Here is a 21,461-nt window from a genome sequence, read left to right on the forward strand (position 1 = left end):
GCAGGAACGGGCTCGGGTGCGCCGGCTGGAGCGGCGGCAGGAACGGGCTCGGGTGCGCCGGCTGGAGCGGCGGCAGGAACGGGCTCGGGTGCGCCGGCTGGAGCGGCGGCAGGAACGGGCTCGGGTGGCGGAAGTGTTGCTGGCGGCTCCGGCTGCGGAGGGTCTGCTGCTGGCTCTTCAGACGACGGAACGGGGGTGGTGGATCGGGAGGACAGAGTCTTGGGTCTGGGAGGCAGCGGTTCTCCAGCCATGACAGCTAGCGCTGCCTCACGCTCCCACTCTGCCTCCCTCTGTAATGCCACCAGCCCAGGATGTGGAAAACGGGGAACCCAGAAGTCCAGCAACAGACCCAAACGGATGGCGAATCCAAGCCGTCTTGTTGCCGCGTACGGCTTGGCCATGGCAGCCTCATACTCCCGTATGGTCTCTAATAACTCCTGCCACTCCTCTGGGTCCATGATAGATTCTGCTGCTCACCTTTCAGCTGGGTCGGGTCCTTCTGTCATGAAATGGTGTGTTGGTGGCGGTGAGGCAAACGCAGTAGACCCAGATGAGGTGTTGATGAGGAGTTTTAATGAATGATAAATAAACAGAAAACAGTCCACAGACCTGGCAGCACTGCTGAGCGGAAGACTGAAGCTCACTACAGGTAGCAACAGGCGATACGAGGACTCGACATACACAGACTGACGTAGACGTAGACACTGACGTAGGACCCGACGAAGACAGACACACACAGGTGACACTAAATACACAAGAGGTAATCAGGGAACGAGACACACCTGGGAACTAATCACGGGGAGACAGGACAACACAGAGACTCAGACACACAAGAAAACTAGAAATAAATACACAGGAAAACACAGAACACAACAGTGCTGCTAAATCCCCAAACTTTGACACTGTTTGGGAAATTCACAAAGAGTGGGTCATTTTTAATTCAACTTCTGCAAAACAAGGATCATGTTTTTAATGTGATGATGTGTAAGTGTCTGGCTCCAGCTGTGCAGGAGATTAAGTAGAAATCCAGCTCAATTATTTCTCCACTCAAACAGCAACGCCTAAACCTCTGACCCGCATGAGGAAAACAGAAAATGCTTTCTCTGTTGCTTTTCTTCCCAGGCATATTTATCAATAAACGGACCAGAAATGGGAATACGCCCTTACTATTATTATCATCGTTATTGTGAGCCTTTAAAGAAGTGGTGCAAAGGTCAGTAAGACGAGAAAATTGCTGAAGGTCCTGTTAATGACCTCCAGCACAGAGAGAGACCGTCCATTAATGCAGATGATGGATTATAGCTCATAGAAATGGACTCATCCACCCATACATTTAAAATAATTTTTTATTTTTTTTTACTAATACTCCCAGCTCCACACTAACTGGGTTAGAGGTGTGCAGGGCATTTCTCTGTGTATCACTGACCCGTATTAAGTTACATGCAATTCCCCCGGGGAGGGGATATGATCATCTGTGTCACTAAAAAAATGAAGAACGAGAGGAAGTGGTTGGGGGAGGAAGAGCAGGAATGGCAGTAAACGACGTGAAGCTCTTGCTTGCGTTTACTGGAAAAAGGGGGGGGGCGGGGGGGGGGATAGAATTAGATTTGAGTAAAATCCTGGACAGAACGCCGGGAAAACATAAAAATATCGTCTTTCCAGTCACGATGTTAGCTGTTAAATGTTTTACGCAACACTGAATAACTTTAGCACAACCTTTTTGTGTTTATTTTGTTCGATTTTTTTGTTTTCAACCCCCATCAACTCATTGTAAATTCCACTGGTAAAAGTTAAGACCAACGCACATCTAATCTGTGCCGTATCTTAACCATCCGTCTTGGTTTTACTGGATCTCGATTCTTGTTTTCAACATAACTGATCACAGCATCTTTATTGGCCCTGCGCAGGATTTTATTCTGACCTGTCTCGGCAGCCCGGAACAAACTTTTGTCACTTTAGAGATCCGAAATCTGAGCCAACACAGATAACACAGAATGCGGTATTCCCAAAAGCTGCATTCCTGGGCCACCTTTATTCAACATCCGTATGCTTCTTCTACAACGTGCTGATGACACACAGCCTGTCACCACATAAACACGATCCGTTACAGTCACCATCAGCTCATCCTAAACCACGAAAGCGGATCATGTCACACCAGCCTTTAAATTACCACATGGGCTCCCCTTTTTTTTGTAAAAGCATCTGTTTTTAAAACGTCTTTGCTGTGAGGTGCAGAATGGTCTTGGATGGTGTGAATAAATATCAGCACTTACAGATCATCTGAGTTCTGCTTATTCAATGTTCAACTGAACGTGAAGGAGCAGCATGGAAAGCTCCCTGGAAAATGAAACCTGGAAAAACGGATGGATTTGTTCCTTTTATTTTTTAAACTGACACACATTTTACTGTTAACGTTGCAATGCTTGAACTTTAAATAGTGTAAGAATGGTGCTTTTCAAATCAACTTGCGTTGCCCCATCCACTTACAGCGAAGCCTGCAGTTAGGACACAGTTTGCTATTTTCACTTTTTGCCCCCTTTTTTCTGACTTGCATGACTGACCTCTTCTCTTTCTGGTGTTCAGAGCGACCCACATCCCTTTCATCATCTGTTTCTGAGCCGCCTTTCTTGTTTCACACTCGCTGCCGTCGGCCCGCGTGTCTGAATCCCGCGTCCACCACACACATGCACACACTCACGTTTCGCAGCCGAAACTCTTCTGCCCGTAAAATGTCGATGGAAAGCTGAGCTAATGCAGACTATTAGATTTTAAATCCGCCAGACTGTGCGAGTGAGCACGGCCGCATATGAGGCTGCGCGTGAAGGAAGCTGTGCAGCAGACTTGAGAACAAATTCTTGTTTGCATTATGTTATCTGTCATCAATCAGAGTTCAGACAGGAAGTCACCTTCCGGCAGGACGCGGATGAAGATAGACAAAGTGCTCCATGTCCCTCCACTCATTTTTCCCCACCTATTTTTCTGCTCTTTTCTTCTAACTGGTGAAAGATTGTTCTTCATTTAGCACACTCTGAGCATCGCTTGATGTCTCATCTCAAGATATATAGAGAAAAAGAAACATTATTAGCTCAGAAGACAAAAAAAGCAGCGTGAGAGAAATGATCTCTCGCCCACAGTAAAGGATATGGACCTGTTTCTTAACTTGCTGGAAAAGATGTTTAATTAGCATAACATGTTGCAGAATTTATCATTATATTTCATACTATCTGCTCATTAAAATATACAGACTCAGGTCCTTTTCATCAAGAACCACTGCAGTTTATCAAACCATTCTCCTTGCTCATTTTGAGTTTTTAATTTAGAGCTAACAAGGTGCTATCCGAACCTTTGAATGTTTTTTTGCATAGCTTCGCTGAAAAGTTGTGTTCCTGTTGCTGGAGGAGGTGCACTCACCCAACAAAGAGCAGGCTGAGCAGGCGCAGCTGGAGAAACCAGTGGCCTGTTCATCCGTCAATGTTGGGGTGCGTGTGTGTCGGAGTGTGTGTGTGGTAATTTAGGACAAGGCTCTAATGACCAAATTATAATTCAGATCATGCGCAGCGGCAGGAATGCACACAGACTCCCAAACAGACGTGCATGCAGGAGCACAAAGCAACGATTTGTGAGGCTGTCAGACTGTACCGGGGTTGGTGTGTAAAATATTGTGCTCGCTTTACTATGTATGTCTCAGGGCGTGTGTGTGTGTGTGTGTGTGCGTGTGTGTGACAAAACTGTACGTCAATCTGTGCTAAGTGTGTGATGACTAGGTCACTGTGCTGAGCCTCTTAAATTCACAGTTCAATTTGGATTTGCATAATCCGGGCGCTAATTTCCACAGCGGCACTCATGCAGCAGATTTCGACAGGTGACGAGTTTAGACAGCTATCCCACATCCCACCGACCCGTCAACAGAGCGGGGCAAGCAACTCCGCGTGTGATAAAGTAGACCAGGAATAAAGAATGGATGAGGAATTATACATGTAAAGACAGGAGACTGGAATGAACAACATGAAATGTATGGATTGAAAGCATTCAGCGCGAACCGTGTCCTCTTAGTCGGCGCTAAAAAAACCAACAAACAATCAAAACAACAAAAGGTACAAAATCCTCATTTAAAACCTGGCCCTTTTCCTGGAATGGTTGCTCCAAAATGGCCGTCCCAGTCTAGGTTTGACCCAGTGACACACTTCCTATCCCATCTGTGGGACCCAGAGGAGGCGAGAGGCTCCCCGATCACAAGCAGAGCCCGAGCAAGTGTGTCTGCATCCCTATGCCGACTTAGCATTTGCTCTGTGAGCCACAGCTTGTCTCTGAATAATTCAGTCTTTCTTACGCACACACTTGGGTGCTGTCAGCCCCTGCTGTTAATTTGTACCAGATGCATCCAAATCACTCCGCTGCCCTTTTCTTCTCCACATTATGATCTTTCATCTTCCCTCCCGGCTGCCTCTTTGACCCCTATCTGCTTTCTCTCTCCTCATCTTCCTGCTTTATCTTTTTCCACACTGCTCATCTCCTCCTCTGCTCTCAGCCTGCCAGCTGACTTTTTTCATGCCTCTTTTTCTCATGCATAAGTAAATGCAAAGTAAGGAAAAGCTTCTCTTTTAGTCCCAAAGTTCTACCTCTAAACATGCATAATGAAGTAGTCTGGAAAGTGAGCTGCACAGAATAATGACAATCATAAAAACGATCTGATGATGGAAAATGTGCAATGAGGTAAATTTTCAACATTAAGCTTTAGAGAGAAAATCTTCCCATGTCATATAAATCATACCACATCACTGAAACGACAGTTCTTTTTTTAAAGTTTTCTCAGAATCAGAAATGTAGTTCTTTCAGTGATTTTAGACATCTTTTTAGCTTTTGATTTCTTATGTTATAATATTCTGATGATTTTCTTCCTAATTCTCTGTGAAGATGTTCTTCTGCCATTGCTCTGACATGTGGAGTGCCACAAGGAGAGTTTTCGGTCCTCTACGGTTATTTATTTTATGGACTTTGACTCTGCTGGTAGTATTTAGTTCTTTTTGGTTTGGGATTATTGACAGCTCATTTCAGCTGGATAATGGGTTTTGGTTGGAACTCGGCAAACTATATGTGTGCCTCTGGTTAATTTAAGATAGTCTGTCAGAAATGTAATTTAATTCTGCAAATCAATGCTCGCAGGAGCTATATTGGATCTCAAACTCAGGGTTCTTTGAAAGCCAACTTCTCTGGTGTCCAATTCTATTTTCCAAACTATCACCTGGAATTTCTGACTTAGGAGTAAAAATCGAATAAATCACAAAAACACAGCGTACTACTTTTACTGAAACACCCCTGGATTGGAACTGTAAGGTGTTTCAATGCAGAAAACTTAACATACCAGGATATATCGTCATGCTTTATTATCTTACATGACGTGAGTCAATATGGCGAGTTCTTATGTAGGAGGGAGCAGGACAACAAAAAGAGGAATGTTGTTTCGCAAAAAGAGAGAAAGTGTGTAAAACTATCTGGTGCCGAGAAATAAGATACATCACAGCGTAAGTGGGTGTCTCTCCAAGTGTTTGTGTCTTCCTAATGCATCCCCACCCTTTGTCCAGCCTAACTGTAGCATGATGCAGCATAATGTTTCACCCTCTTTCTGCAGCTCCACACTTTCTCCATTTGATCCACTCGTTTCTGCCCCTCAACAGAGAAATGCAGGACTGAGCAGATCCCCTGAGTTTATTCGGCATCACAACAGTGTCTGCTAAGCTCTATTTATAGCCTCCTTTACTTACTGTACTGCAAAATAGGGTGCACACAGACATGCACGCTTGTGTGTGCGTGCATGCATGTTGAGTGTGCCCCCCGTGTGTGTGTGCACACATGGGTTGTGAGTAAGAGCTTTGTATGCATGCTTGAGAGGATTTTATGAATAATCATGTTTCATATCTTGGCTCAGTCACTGTTAATAATAAACTGTTATTTTATGATAATATGCTCATATGCATGCAGCCTAAAGAATAATATATGCCACTTGCTAAATAGTATCAGAGGTAGTCTGTATCGACTTGCATATTATCCAAATGTAACAACCTTTTACTGGACATACTTTCAGTCATTTAAATGCAGGTGTGGGTGTGTGTGTGTGTGTAGACACACAAAGGACTCACTGATGTCTTTTTGTCCAATTAGCCGCTGACCCAATTCCCTGTGGCTGTCTCAGAGTCACTCTGCTCTTTTAATGGTTTCACTCCATCATCATACCCAGTCTCCTTGTCTGCATCACCGTGAAACACTGCCCAGTTTAATTCACAAGCGATGCCCCTCTCACCACGGACAACTCAGTCAGTAGCTGTGGACACGACGGCCCCAACTCAGTCGTCTCTCCCAACGTCACCGAGACTCAGTAGTGACAGTCGCAGGTGAAATTTGGAAATTTCATCTCCGACTGATTCCCAATGACATTTTGAAGTTAAATTATCGAGTCATGTTGTTTGAATGCTCACTGAAGTATGACTGCATGAGTTTATTCCGTTACCATGGTGATCTGTTACTGTGCTTACATTTCTTTTTTTGCATTGTAGCCAGTTGGTTGAAATGTAAGCAGTTCGGTGATTACGAGCTACACCTAATAATATAGCTGGTCATTTATTGACAACATCATCAGATTGTCTTAGAAGTGAACACAATGCACTGCTGCACCGCATATCTATGATGCTTTACTCTGTTATAGGACATTTATAGCCTGAAGCCTCCTTTAGCTTCTATGGTTGCACGCACTTTTACTCAGGCACATAACTGTTGTGCTCTATTTTGAGCAAGCTTGTTTTTTGCAGTTATTTAATGTTGCAGTCATGGTTTTATAGGGGATATAGGGGATATATGTTTGCATTATCCAAATCACTTAAACGCCCAAGCAAGTATTGGAATTTACAGTTCCCATTTCCTTGTGTGCATCAAATGTGGCTGCTTGTGTGTGCATCTACATACAAGTGATATCTGTTCACTCACCTGTTTCATCCGCACACTGCAAGCTACTGCCCCATTCTCCTGTTGCCATGGTGAACTCCCTTTGGCCTACAGCAAGTGTATAGGTATGAATGCCTGTTTTCTGTGTGACTTTCAGCTCTGGTTTTACTTCTGTATGTGTAGAAGCATGTACAGCTTTGCATACTCATCCTTCCAGGCATATGACAGTTATAGATGTCTTTATGTATATGCTCATCCTTCGGCGCATGTCATTGGGTGCCGTATCAGGGCTTTCTTGGGTGTCATGTGAGATCAAGCATTGAGATGGATGTGGGAGGAGAATGCAATGACTCACAGAGATGGTGGGAGGAAGAGGTCCTTGTCCTCCTTGTTCTCTGTTAGCTGAGCTATTTAGTCCAATGTCTGTTTCTGTCTGCAGCTTTTTTTTTTTTTTTCAGAATAAGATCACAAAACATTGTGCAATTGTCACAGGCACTGATGTATTGACTGCAACTTTTCTTTGTTTTTTATTTGGACACAAAATAAGTATTCTTTTCTCAACCCGTTTTCTGTACAAGAATCTATATTGAGACTTTACTATTTTTATTTATGTCTAAATAGAAGTCATTATTAATTTTAAATAAATGTTTTTTTTAATATTTGACAATTTTTTGTCCTTGTTCTTTTAGAGAAATGTCTCCCAAATAATGTTTCTTGAAAATAATGTGAATGAAATTAGTGAATTTCATTCACTAATTAATTTAGTGAATTTCATTCACTACTTAATTAAAATACTTATTTTAATTAAGTATTTCTGACTTAATTAAAATAGCTTGTGTGTACAAACTGAAATAGCTGTAAATAACCAGATGAAGGTCTTTTTGCAAGTGCCAGGTGCTAACATAAGCAAAATGTGATGTGACAAAACTATACTTTATTCAATGCGAGTTAATTTTCTTGTGGAGTGGTTCGTACAGGTTGTTCTTCTTTTTGATTTTTGTTAGCGACTGGAGAAGCGTATCGTATGCATTTCCGCCACCTGCTGGTAAAGAGTGACTCCAATCGTCTATTTTATTTGTCAATCAATTTTGTTTTCTTAAAAACAAACAAACAAATAAATACAATTTTAACACATTCTGAATCTCTCTCTGTAGAATATTTATTTAAATTAAATATTTCTAATTTTCAAACATAAATGTTTCTATCATATCTCCTACATGCAAAAAATAATATGTTCTATTGTTTCATTTTCTACACAATATTGACAGTTTTCTGTGTTATGTTGCTGTATTCTGTTGTAAGGAAGTGTCCAATGTCTCAGTTTACCTGTTTGAAACTGTCACAGCTGTCCCTCGTTGTATCGGATTAATCTGGCCTTCCATCCCTACCTGCGCTCACCGGCGAACTTCCGCTAGTCTGCCCGTTCAATACCTTCAGTTTGTGTAAGTAAGTTCTTATTTTATTAAACATTTCAGTTGCAGTACAGTTCTTTGTATTTTGGGTTCTTTCTTCCAAAAATGATTATTTTTATTACGCCGAATATTAGCAGGCCTGCTAGCTTGGGGATATTTTTCTGTATCTCTTACTCTTGTCCACTGATATGCTTGTAACAGAGCTACACATGTGCGTTTTGTTAAATTATTATTTCTTATTCATTTTATATTGAGAATTTGTGAATTTTATTCAGTTATTTTTATGTATTTTTTTTGTTTTTACCTGCGGGGGTCGCCCTTCTGCACTCTGCCTCGTTTGTGTTTCCTGGGCTTCCGTAGTTGATTCCAGCCCTCGTAGCGCCTCTGTTGTTTATTATTGTTTGTTAGTGTGTTATTTTGCAGTTTTGACCGTCATTGTGGATTTTTATCAACAGTTTTATTATAATTTCCTTTATTTTAATGTGGCGCGAACAACCGGTGCTAGTCCAGCACAGCTCTGTTGAACATTGTTTTTATTTTTACGTTTAGGGCTGGAATGCAGAGAGAGAGAGTTGAAGAGGTGTTGATTTGTTTTCTCTTCTTTCCCAGGTATGTGTTTTTATTTTTAAGTTATACTTTTTATCTCTGTTTATTAAATAACTCTGTCCCCAGTGGCCACCAGGTGGCGTTTTTCTCCTCTTGTTTTTAGTTAATGATTTTTGTGAGGTAGATTTCTTTTTTTTTGTTTTGTTAATTTTTGTTAAATCTGAGAAAAATAAATGTTAGCACACAGCGTTGTTCCCGCTGCTGTGGAGTGCAGAGCGCACAGCGTTGTTCCCGCTGCTGTGGGGCTGGAGTGCAGAGAGATGGAGTTGAAGAGGTGTTGATTTGTTTTCTCTTCTTTCCCAGAATAAAAAAAATATATATCTAGTTGAGGCCTGACTGAGTGACTTCCGGAGATTTATTGATGCCAACCGTTACACTTGTTTTCTGTTCCCATACATTCTCTATATGTCAACCTTCAGCCAATGTACTGACTTCTTGTGGCTTCCACCTCCACAGTGTTGTTTGAGTCACACTGACACAGAGAGTAAACCGTTGTATATATTTATAAATATAAATAGATGTGAGGTTTGTCTTCGCTCCTTGCTATATGCACATTTTATTAAAGCAGAGCAGGAACAGACCTGTTTTTAGGGCGGTTGTTACAGGAGCAGCCACATCCAAGCTTCAAAGCATCATCCCTGCTCCACCTAGCAACTGTCTCCAAAGTGAGCAGCACACCGGCTTTTTTTCCCTCCCGTCTATCCTTCTCGGTCTCCTCTTTCATTCCTTCACTCTTTCAACACACCCTTCTCACTGTGACTGGAAGTAATGGAGATAAATTTACAAGCTCCCGTGCAGGTAGCTCTGCGCACACACTTACACACACCGTCATGCACGCATTTTCTGTGTTGCTGGTATCAAAGCAGATTTGAAGACGTTGGCTTCAGCTGCGTGGAAGCTTCAAAAGAAGGATATTCAAAAAGGGACCTTTTGGTTACTATGGCAATGACAGAGATATGAATATGACAGGCTTTCTAGTAAAATGAAGCCAGATTGAGCACATCTCTCCTCAATGATACAGTACCTGTGTTGAGAGCTCACTTTAAGCCTGTGCACCGACTCTCATGCTCTCTAATTCTGTGTGTGCCCTCTTGTTGCACTGCTTTGTGATGCACACTCAAACACAACCTCAATATAAATGCATTGCTGACATTTTTATTTGTTTTGTGCCTGGCAATATTTACTTGTATTAGTGTTAGGACTTTATCTTATTTTAATTTGAAGTCTGTTGTCATTGATTTATATTCTCTGGTTGGATCTAATGAGTGACTGGCATGATGCTACATAAGAGGCTTTAGGGAGAATAAATATAGATTGCGATATTAGGACAGTAAATCATGCTTGTGCTGTGTGTAAGGTGTTATTGCGCATTTTCCATAAATAAAGCTGGGCTGAATCTGTTAGAAAGTCTTGACATCCTTAAGGCTTTTTGTCTTCTGTGCTCTTGGCGACGAGGATTCAGTTTCAGGCACTTTAAAGTAAACTGCTGGGTACCAATCTTCCCTGTAAGGTGGCAGTGGCTTTTAACTTCCTCCATACTGTGTTCTGACATTCTGAGGATGAATCAGCACAAACAGGGCATAGAGGGTAAAACCTTGAACTAAAAGTTGAAACTTTTCCTGCCAGGCTTGTGGAAATTTGGACTTTTATCAGAGATTTAGTGAAGGCTCGGTTGGGGAAGAACTCGACTTCAGTATTTCATGACAATCAAAACTTTACAATTACGGTACATTACAATCACTCCCCAGCTGTTGCTGTCTTACAGTTTTTCTCTTCCTGACGGCAACAAATATTTTGTTAGAACCCTTTGGGTTTCTAAACCCAAAGAGATTGTGCAAATGCTACTGAGGCATGAGATAACTAGGTTAAGAAAAGTATTATTTTTTTGTCAAAACCATGCATAGCTTCATCATTTATTTTTAGATCTATATCTGACTCCACAGATACAGTTACCATTATCGGGTGTTTTTTTAATTCTTTATTTAGTTTTGCTAGGCTGACACTAGAAAGCTTGCTTCAGTTTTGATGATGATTTGTGGTTAAACTAGAACTTGGAAAAAAATGCATCTTCTGGTTTCAGCACTGGACTTACTCACCAGTGGCATTATTTTTAAAAGATTTATACCAAGCTATTGATTCTTAGTTGAATTAGTCACATTTTCAAGTGGCGCACATCTTTCTGAATTTTCCTTTATTCTTTTTTTTTTTTTTTAACCACAATTGAAATTTCAACCCCACAGTTTTTAAGAAACAAAACCAGTTCTATCCAAAGGCTGAATTGAGCATCTCTGTAAGTGCGCTCAATCTGAGATTGTAGCAGTGACGTGCGGTCATTATATCAATTATATAATGATATAATTTTATCATTATATGACACTGACTTCCTTTAAATCTCAACTAAAAACCCACTTGTTTAGAGTTGTATTTGAAACGTAATCAATTGCAAATTTTTGTGTTTTTATTGTTGATTCTGTGTTGCATTGTGTTTTTGTGTTTGATTTGATGTAAATCACTTTGAAATGCTTTGCTGCTAAAATGTGCTTTACAAATAAAATTTGATTGATTGATAAAATATAATAATATATTTTTATCATTATATTATTTTATCAAATATTATGATAAAATAACATATTGCTATTTTCACCCTGTGGTTTGTACCGTAAAGTATTTAATTTTTTATTTAGCTTAACCAATTTTGATTATTTTTTTTCTTCAAAATCGCTGAATCAGCGAGCTGAGCCTCACCTGTGATTGCTCAACCTCTCGCTAGCTGCCATTGTATGGGAGCCTGCTCCTCCTCTCTGTACGTCACCAATAAAATGGTTAAAAAACATTTAATATATGAACTGATTTTCCATAATTTAGCTTATTATGGAAAATAGTAAGCTAAATTATGGCTTATTACTACCACTACCATGTTAGCCTGTGAATATGAAAGTGTTTTTGTGAAATGCTGTGTGAGTGGCAATGAGTGTTACCACTCATTACCACTCATTACTCTGAGTGGTAATGAGTGATAATACTCATTACCACTCAGAGTATGTAATGTATAGTGTTTTTGTCACCAACTATGTGTGTGTGCTGTCTCTAAAATTTGGCTAATAGGCTTTTAGACATTTATTTGTATAAATTAGTTCTGCAATATTTTACCTTCAGGTTGTGGGCTGCATTTTAGCTGGACCAGTGTACATGGATTGTTTTTGGAGAAAATTTTAGTACATTTGCTTGGCGTTGTTCCTTAAATCATCATCTTTCCGACACAGTTGGCATCAATATGTTATAATATGTTGTTTGACTTTTGCAGTGCATCTTGTGGTTGATTCAAGTAGATCATTGCACACGAAAGTTGTGCAGCCATGATTTTTTTTTTTTTTACACAAAACCGTTAAACAAAATGTTGTTTAACAGTTTTGGCAACCGTTAAACAAGTGTTACTTGTTCAAGATTTTTCTCCTTCAACTTTGAATATTTATGCACTGCAGTCTTACCTTTTGGTTCAGTTTGACAGAGGAAGTGTAATGCATGTTTTCGACTCGTGTATAATCCTTGTTGCAGTAGAGTGGCGTTCTCATCGTTTGGAAATGAAAATCACTTTTCCCAGATTAATGAGCAGCAAGAATTGCCTCTTTGCAGTCACTGCTGAGGATTTTATCCTCTTGAGTTGTTAACACACACACCTGCATTCGGGTGTAAATTCCTTTATGCACTGACTGGATATAGTGACTAAATGCTTTGAGGCATTGAATGATACAGTATCATGGTTTTCTAGATATTACTCTTCGAATGCATGACGATTTTGATTCCTTTTACTTAAAAAATAACCCCGCAAAAATAACTATTTGTACAAGGAACAAAAGAAGCAAAACTCAATTAATAAACTCACCTGGCTTGGATTTCAGTATTTCACCTTGAAAAGACAGACTTGGGGACCACCTGGAAAGACCATATGTCCTCACACTTCTGAGTCCAATGAAAAAAGAATTTCAAGGCTCTATGGTCAAATTAGCATCACTGTTCACACAAAACGTCTGTGGGTGTGCTTGGAAACATGCATTGTTTGCTTTAATTTGAAAGCTTGCTTGGTTGTATTCCAAAGAACAAGACCTGCCAAGTCTTTTGCTTCTTCTAGGGTGGTTCATAACTATGACAAAAGTAGGAGTCTTTATGTAATACGATTCATTTTTTCTTCAGAAATGCTTTAATGAATAACTGGACTCTTGATTTTCTTATTTTTAAAAAAGCACTGACAATTTGTGGACCTCTTATTGTTATACGTCAACTGCAAATGTGATAAACACATTTCTACAACAGTAATTTCCATGTCTAGCCAGGAAATTATGTGTGACATGCAAACACATAACTCTTTGAAAAATGTATTCACACTCCTAATGGTTTGGTCAAGATTTTGGTCTGCATTCAAATGCAATTTGTGGACGAAAACCAACACTAATTGTGTTGGTTTTCTTGAATACACCATTTCCCTTCATTTGGGGTGGTATTATACTGTGGAAAATCTGGTTTGAATTGACTGAAAGAGCTAAATAAATGAAAATGTTTCTGAAAAGCCCAATTAAAAATGTGGAGGTTCATGACAAAATGTGTAAAAGTTCAGCAGCTTCAATGCTTTTTCCAGGTATTGTGGTAATACATCTTAGTCTGAATCTATAAACCTACAAAAGCAGGAAAAAAAATACCCCATACAGTCCACAGCAAAACCTTTTTGTACATGTCTGCTGGTGGTGGCTGTGTGCTACAGGCAGTTCTCTGGGTGACTGGTGTTGGCTGGAATAGACTTCGGTCATTTGTATTCCCAGTGGGAGGAAAAATCCATTTCCAACAAGCACCATAAAAAACAAACTAAGAACAAAAAGCAAAAAGCTAAAAGGACAGACAAAAGAACAAGTTAAAACAGTGAAAAAGTGCCATGGAGCCCAAAGAATCACCAAGGAGGCGTTGTGATGCAAAGAGCAAGGCTGTGGTGAGTCTAACTCCGCCCACATTGACCTTGCTCAGACCTCCTGAATTTATCCATTCACAGTGGATTGCACACACACACACACACACAAAACAATACACGCCATGATAGAAAATCACCAGGAGAAACTGTTGTCAGGGGTCCAAGCTCTGACTGAATGCATTCCTGACTTCTTTCCTGTTTTCAGTTGTCTTTTGTAGCAGAGTGAACAACACCAACTTTGATTCACAGACTGTTCGGTTTCTCCTCTCCGTCTTTGTTTTTGGTGTGCGCATGCTTGAGTGTGTAGGTGTGTGTGCTTGCCTTCTGACGCAGGGTAGATTTGTCGATTTGGACCCCCACCAATCGCACCCCTGAGCCAACACACACTGCACTTTTGTTCAAGCTTGCCCACTTGACTGTAGAAATAGCACTTTTCTTTCTCCACCTTAAGAAAAAGTGACAGCAGAGTGTGAATTTGCACTGAAAGATACAGAAAGATGTGTTTACTGCATTCTTATTTATCTATTTCTTTGTAATTTTGATGGAAACAGACTAAAGCCACCATTTAGGCTGATAATGCAACAAACACACCCACCCACACAGACACACACACACACACACACCCACACACGCACACACACACACAGCATAATCATTTAATGGAACAGTGTGATAATCACAACTTTCTTAATTGGTTCTGCTGGTGGTTCATGCGTAAAATGTGCCATCATGAGTTTTCTAATGTGTGCTATGATATTTAAATCATTCCTTTGTTATATTTGTTGCTGCTGTGATGACCAGCGAATGGCTCCATGGTAAAGTACTTGCACAGTTCTTAAAGGTAATGCAGTGAAGATTAAAGTCGACCCACCTCTGTTATGTCGCTGAGTTGCCTTGAGAGATAGTCATAGAACCTATAAACTGTGTGGTTAGAACGGAGAGCAATATATAAGCAGTCTAGTTTGATAAATGCATTATTAATATGAACATGATACTGTTGACACTTGTCTGATGCAACACTGTTGTTGCTTAAATTTTGATCTACCAGCTGCGGATTACAACAGGACTGTAGTTGGCATTTCTCCTATAGTGCCAGATATGAGAAATGCCAAACAGCTTTTGCAATTTTGCTCAGGTGGAGACTTCAGTGTCGTAAGCCATCCTTAACCTTTGTGACCTTTGGTATTTCAGATCTGCTGTCTTGGGATCAGACTGTATGGTGTGTTGTCAGATTGGAAGACAAGGTTGGTGATTTTTTTTTTTCTTTTTTTTTAATTTGTTTTTTTGTTGCTGGTTTAATTTTATTGACTTGCCACAGATTCTCAATTTGTTCATTCTGCTGTAGTTTTAGTTTCATACCAGATATGCACATGCATATAGGCCAAAAATATCTAGCCTTAATGTCTTCCAAATGTACTGTCTTCCAAGTGGCTATGTCTTATCTGGACTCCTTATGGTGTCTTTAAAAAAAAATGTCTTTCTTCTTGCCACTCCTCCATATTGCCCAGAATTGAAGGTGCACAACAAATAACTGTCTTGTCAGCAGAGTCACCCACCTGAGTTATGGATCTCCGTAGCTCCTCCATAGCTACCATGAACACTTATACCAACATTTTGGCCTCTGAAGTATGCAATACACCATCTGTGATTGACACGTTTTATGTGCTTTGTGTTGTCATGCTTAAAAACCACCCTTGTTTCATAACTCTGTTGTTCCTTGAAGTGCCAATATATTCCATTCATAAAAGACAAACGCTGCATGCATTAAGTAAAAAAATTCACTTTTTTCTCAGCAAAACATCTGGAAGCCAAACTCTGATGTCCATCTGTCAGTGTGTTCATAGAGTTTGCAGAATGACAGATTTCATACACCGTGGATCCATGCAAGAGTTTGGAATTATGGATAAATTTGGTACAGATATTCAGAGTTTGTCAAGGGTTAACACTGTCATCCACTGATTCAATTCGAAACAGATGACACATAGCTTTGCACAGACACTTGCACACATTTGCATAAAGCATTTGGGAGTTTGAGTGACATGGATTACCATAACATTTGGTATCGGAATGAAATGTGATCTATTTAGGAAGACCTCAGTTATTATCTCTCACTTTATTACATTACGACAGTGTTGGTATTTTCATTTTAAGCAGGTTAGTATTCACATGTTTCTTTTCATTTTAAAGCAAAAGATTAAAAAACTCTGGTAAACAGAACATCAAATCTCCCAGCATTCTCCTTACACTTGACATATAATGTTTAATCTCAATTGGTCTCCTGTTAAATTTTCAAAAGGTTTTAATCAGAACACATTGTTCCATTGCACAGTTCCTCTTCCTTTGCACTTCAAAATGAAGACCACAGAGAATTGAACTGCCTCAGTTTTGCTGCTGGAAGGTTTTATATGAAACCTGCATCGACGTTTTTAAAGCTGAGCTAAATTTTAAAGAACCAACGCTAAATCCCGCAGCACATGAATGACGACAGCAGGGTGACCATCAGCCTTTCATTCGTTCTGCCTACAGCCCATTGGCGCATGCAGCTTTACTTCCCCACACAGACCCGCCCCACGCTGCTGACCACAGACAGTAGGGATATGATTGTGGCTAGAGAGGCCCTCTCCATCCCTTTCTTTTTCCTCAGTTGTTCCTTACCACAAACACTTTACTCAGTTTGGTACAAAGAGGACTTTGTGATGGAGGAAAGCCAATGTCTTTCATTGTACTCCCATTCTTTGTCTCAACATCCAACATCCATACACATTGTGGGTCTTTCAAAGACGTTATTAGGAGACTTGTGGTGATGAATCACAAATTTTTGCTCAAATTCAACAAAATGGAAGCTTTCATAAGATGTCAAAGAAAAAAAAAACTTTTTTAAACAATGGGGATTCTCTATACGTCCTCTCTTTCTTCCTTTTGTCATCTGCCACTCCTTCTCTGTATTAGTGTTCACATCAAAGCAACTGACAATGACCTCTTTCTTTCCTGCCATTGTGGTTCTTTGTCTTCTCCCACTCTCAATCAATGTCCACAGCATGTCACATGGCCAAACACGCTCTCAGTGGCCTCCCAGTGTGTTCTCATCAATCTGCCTCCTTCTGAGGAAAATGACAAGACATAACTGGCAGAAAATCAAGGACATTCTGTTATTGGATAAAACCATACAGGATCTTTTTTTTTTAAAATAAACTGTCAGAGGTTCATAAACACTTGTGAGAGGCATTTTTCACAGTGGATTAATTACTTAACAAACTTCAATGATTTTTAAAAAACAGAAAGTGAATGCAACAGTCACAGCTGTGCCTTTCTATGTCAAGGTGATTTCCTTTTCTCTTCCAGTATATTGCATCAGAACTGAATACTACCTAATTGCTCAAGATGTTGATTTTACTTCTTCTTTCAGAAGAATAAATTATTTTCACATTCCTTTTTATTTTTATTTCTCAACATTTCTTTACTTAGTCAAATCAGGTTTTCCTCTGGTTTGATTTTGGACCATATTGTCACTCAAAAATCTGCTAATCATCCCGTAATCCTTGGGAGTTTGAATGAGGCTCTTTTGTGTTTTTACTTTAGCTTTAGATTTGTCCCTCTTGGCTTTCCATATTCAATTCCCTCCACAGTTTTTAAGGTTCTTTGTACTTTCTCTTCTGTTCTTTTAATATGTAGAATGTTTTTATATTCTTTGTTGCATGTGTATTCTGTTAATTGTGGTGATGTCACAGTCTGTGTTGAGTTTCTTTGTATTTGTAGTTTGCATCCTAGAGTATATTGTCTAGTCAGTGCTAGTTCTCTGTTCCCTCATTTACACAACATCTTCCCTCTGGATCTTGGCTTCCTGCTCTTCCCAGATGTCATTTATTCATTGACCCAACTGTCTTGCAATCAAGCTCCTCTGCATAAATACTACTTGTTTTTGCCTGTCTTTCAGTGTAGCTCTTGTGTTTGCCTCTCATTGGTCTTACAGTTTAATTCTTTTTTTTTCCCCTCTGAATTTGCACACCTTGGATGTTTTAAAGCCAGACCGTGAAACATACACGGTATGCTGTGGGTCTATTTGTTAGCCTGCAGTACTGATTCAAATCAATTGTGATTGGCTGAATGAGTGTTTTGCATGCCCGACTAAAACCTTCAAGTCTCACTATCCTTCTTTCCCCATGACAACAGTGAGTCATCTCTTTCTGTGGCTTACAGAATCACGCATGCACACAGTTCTTGTGTAAATAGCACTTTCTAGGTGCTGACAGGCAAACATATTCTTGTTCTGTGACAGAATGTTTGAATGTAGAGTTTTTGTCCACAAACATGCACCTGATGTACAGACTAACTATAAATTCATGCAGGTAAACGTCCTTAGTTTTTTTTCTTAAGAAAGCAACTATAAAAAATGATGGAAAAAGCGCTTTTGCGATGCAGTACGCATCACTTTATATAAAGAAACAATTTTGATGTTTTTGCTTTGACAAGTTTAGCAGTTCAAGTGTTCACTTAGTGGTTATGGTGTCAAAATAGCAGCCAGTTAGGTCGACATTCTTGCATCTTGTTGCAGCCAAACAGAGAAAAAAACTTCAGCGAAAATAAAATAAAAATTCAACCATTTCTTTGTCTTCTGTTGTCCGCAGCATTCAGGCCACCACATTTATGTCAGTGGATGTTTACTGCTCACTCACCCACAAAGATGACAAAAGGTTTGAATTTTAAGTTATTTTTTATTGGTTAGTAAAAGGGAAAGAGAAAAAATTGACATAAAATTCATGTTGGTTTGATGTTTGTAAGGGAATTATATTGGATATTTTATGGAAAAATAAAGAACGTGGTTTGCAATGATTAAACGGAATGAACCAAATCAGAAAACCAACATGGGAGTTGATAGGTGTGTGTATATATAATAGTAATAGCTAATTGTGATTTGTTAATGGTATTAACACCCCACCCCTGTAATTAATTATGGAATAATTAATAATTAATTACGGCTAATTAAAGCTGAGGTTTACTCTGGATGAGCTGCAAGAATTTGACTACATGCCTTTTGAAATTCAATATAGTTCCAATTGTTTTACCCAAACAGTCCTTTGCCATTGCAAAATTTAAGTATCAATGTAGAGACGACAATCACTGTTCAACATGTAGTTCAGAGTTATGCTATATGCACAGGTATACATGTTGGAGAAATGTCTACATTACATTGTGAAAAATTGTCTTTTTAAAAAAGCCACATCTACCTCAAGATGTGCAGAGCTCCTTGCTGTTTGACTCAAAATTTAAAGATGCATTGATGTGAAACCAGGTTTATTAAATCAGACACCTCTTGTTTTTGTGCCATGCATTTGACTGATTTTATTTGAGTGTTTGATCACGTGGCTGAAATGACTCATCTGTGACTTACTGCTTGGAGGACCAGGCATCCATTCTCGCTTGTGTCTCTTCTCTTACTGCTATGAAACACTTCCCACACACACCCCACACAGAGCCAAGCAGTACTAGGTCAAGCTGTCCATGTGTCATTAAAAATGGATAACCATTTGACTTGCCAAGACTGGGGAGTGTGTGTGCGTGTGCGTGTGTGTGTGTGTGTGCGTGTGTGTGCGAGAGAGCAAAAGTGAATGTGTGTGTGATTTATTGCGCTGCCACTGAGGAAATAAAAAATGTTCCTCATTCCCTGATCCATTTTTGGCAAGATGCTGGCAGGTATGAGCAGGAGATTAGACCAGCATGTGGGTGTGACTGCAGGTTAGTGTTTTTAAAGTGTGTATAGGTGATGGGGGTCTGTGTGGATTACAGTAATCTGTAGGCAAGAAAGAGGAGGAGAACCTGGGGAAATTCAGCCAAAATGGAAGATGAGAATGTATTTTTCTAAAATTGAGCAAAAAGAAGAGTCGAGGGGGGAAGTAAAGGACAAGTGGGTTGTAGAAAAACTATATTAGATGATGAAAGCATTGGTTTGATCAGATATTAACAATTTTTGTTTGACTAAAGTGAAGCAAATTGGCAAAAGCGTTAACAGTTTGTGGGTGTACTTCACTGTTCTACTGTGCTTTTTTGTGATCATTCCACTGCAATTTATACATGCCAAGACAATGCCTCATCTCCACAGAATGAATGTTGCAGTTTGCACAATTACATCTGAACAAACAACACTTAAGAAAGCAAAACAAAGATGTTTCCCTATAACAACTCTCACCTTATTAGTGCAAACCTGAGTGCTTTGGTTATAAACATCATGCATTGAATACTTGACTTAACCCAGCCTCAATCACCTTTTGTGACATACCTCCAGTTTGTCCTATGACCCCAAGCATGTGAAATGTCAGGAGATCAAGTTGGGACGGACGAAGGCAGATAGCGGCAAAGGTAGAAAGGAATATGAGATTTGTCCAACGCACTGACATTTTTGAGAAGGAATATGTGAAATATTGGCTGACATTTGTACTCTGTGTGTGAGGGAGAAGGAATGTGTGTGAAGACACTCGCCTGGAAGCAACGAAGAAGAGCGAGGCGGTTGAAGATACAGCAGTGCGGTCCTCTTTCTACATGCATGCTGTCGGAAAAAATTATTCTATCATCCCAGCTCATGCATGTATCGGACAGTTAAAGAGGTCACTTGTCATATTGAAGTCCAATGACTTGTTTGGAAAGATACAATAATAGTACCTCTGCAATACAGTGATGCATGATTTTAATATGTATTTTCATACATGGGGCTGCACAGTGGGGCAGTTAGTAGAGCTGTTGCCTTGCAGCAAGACGGTCCTGGGTTCGATTCCCGGCCCGGGGTCTTTCTGCATGGAGTTTGCATGTTCTCCCTGTGCATGCGTGGGTTCTCTCCGGGTTCTCCGGCTTCCTCCCACAGTCCAAAAACATGACTGTCAGGTTAATTGGTCTCTAAATTCTCCCTAGGTGTGAGTGTGTGTGTGTGAATGGTTGTGTGTCCTGTCTGTTTTCTGTGTTGCCCTGCGACAGACTGGCGACCTGTCCAGGGTGAACCCCGCCTCTCGCCCGGAACGTAGCTGGGAATAGGAACCAGCAACCCTCCTGACCCCATTAGGGACAAAGGGTGAATAGAAAATGGATGGATGGATTTTCATACATGCGGGTAAAAACACAGTGTAATATCGGCAGAGACAGTAATTACCTTGCTGGCCTCTAACCATTTTGAATATAGCTGCATGTTCTTTAGAGCACTCATCCCAGTTTGTGATCGTTGTGTGAACACTGCAGTTTACCTTCAGCTATTGGATTATGCAGTTAATACAGAATGATTTGGTGCAATAATCCCTGTGTGGATGAAAACTATTCTCTTATATGCTTTCATTTGACTTAACCGTGTTCTCTTAGATTTAAATTGCCTTTGTTATTTCCCCACTGTGGGGAAATGTTGGGTTCTGAGAAACGGGGCTAGCCCAAGGTTATACGAGGACTCAGAGAATTTAATTTCTGGCTGCTCATCGTGTTAAAAACGTCACCAGGTCTATCTTCATTTTAATTCAGATTTGGTAGAATCTGGGAGACGGAAGTTTAGTTGTTAAAAACGATTGCATATGAAATTT

General features: G+C 40.0%; 1 long non-coding RNA gene across 1 annotated transcript in view; it reads left to right on the forward strand.

Annotated features, from left to right (window-relative positions):
* The first annotated feature begins 8,929 nt into the window (after positions 1-8,929).
* Positions 8,930-21,461, forward strand: part of LOC122826752 — a 33,383-nt gene continuing 20,851 nt past the window's right edge. Inside the window, exons 1-2 of the long non-coding RNA XR_006369863.1 lie at positions 8,930-8,957; positions 15,103-15,155. This is a non-coding gene — a long non-coding RNA (uncharacterized LOC122826752). The remainder of the gene's footprint in view (positions 8,958-15,102; positions 15,156-21,461) is intronic.

Source organism: Gambusia affinis, linkage group LG23, assembly GCF_019740435.1.
Source record: "Gambusia affinis linkage group LG23, SWU_Gaff_1.0, whole genome shotgun sequence".
Taxonomy (NCBI): Eukaryota; Metazoa; Chordata; class Actinopteri; order Cyprinodontiformes; family Poeciliidae; genus Gambusia; species Gambusia affinis.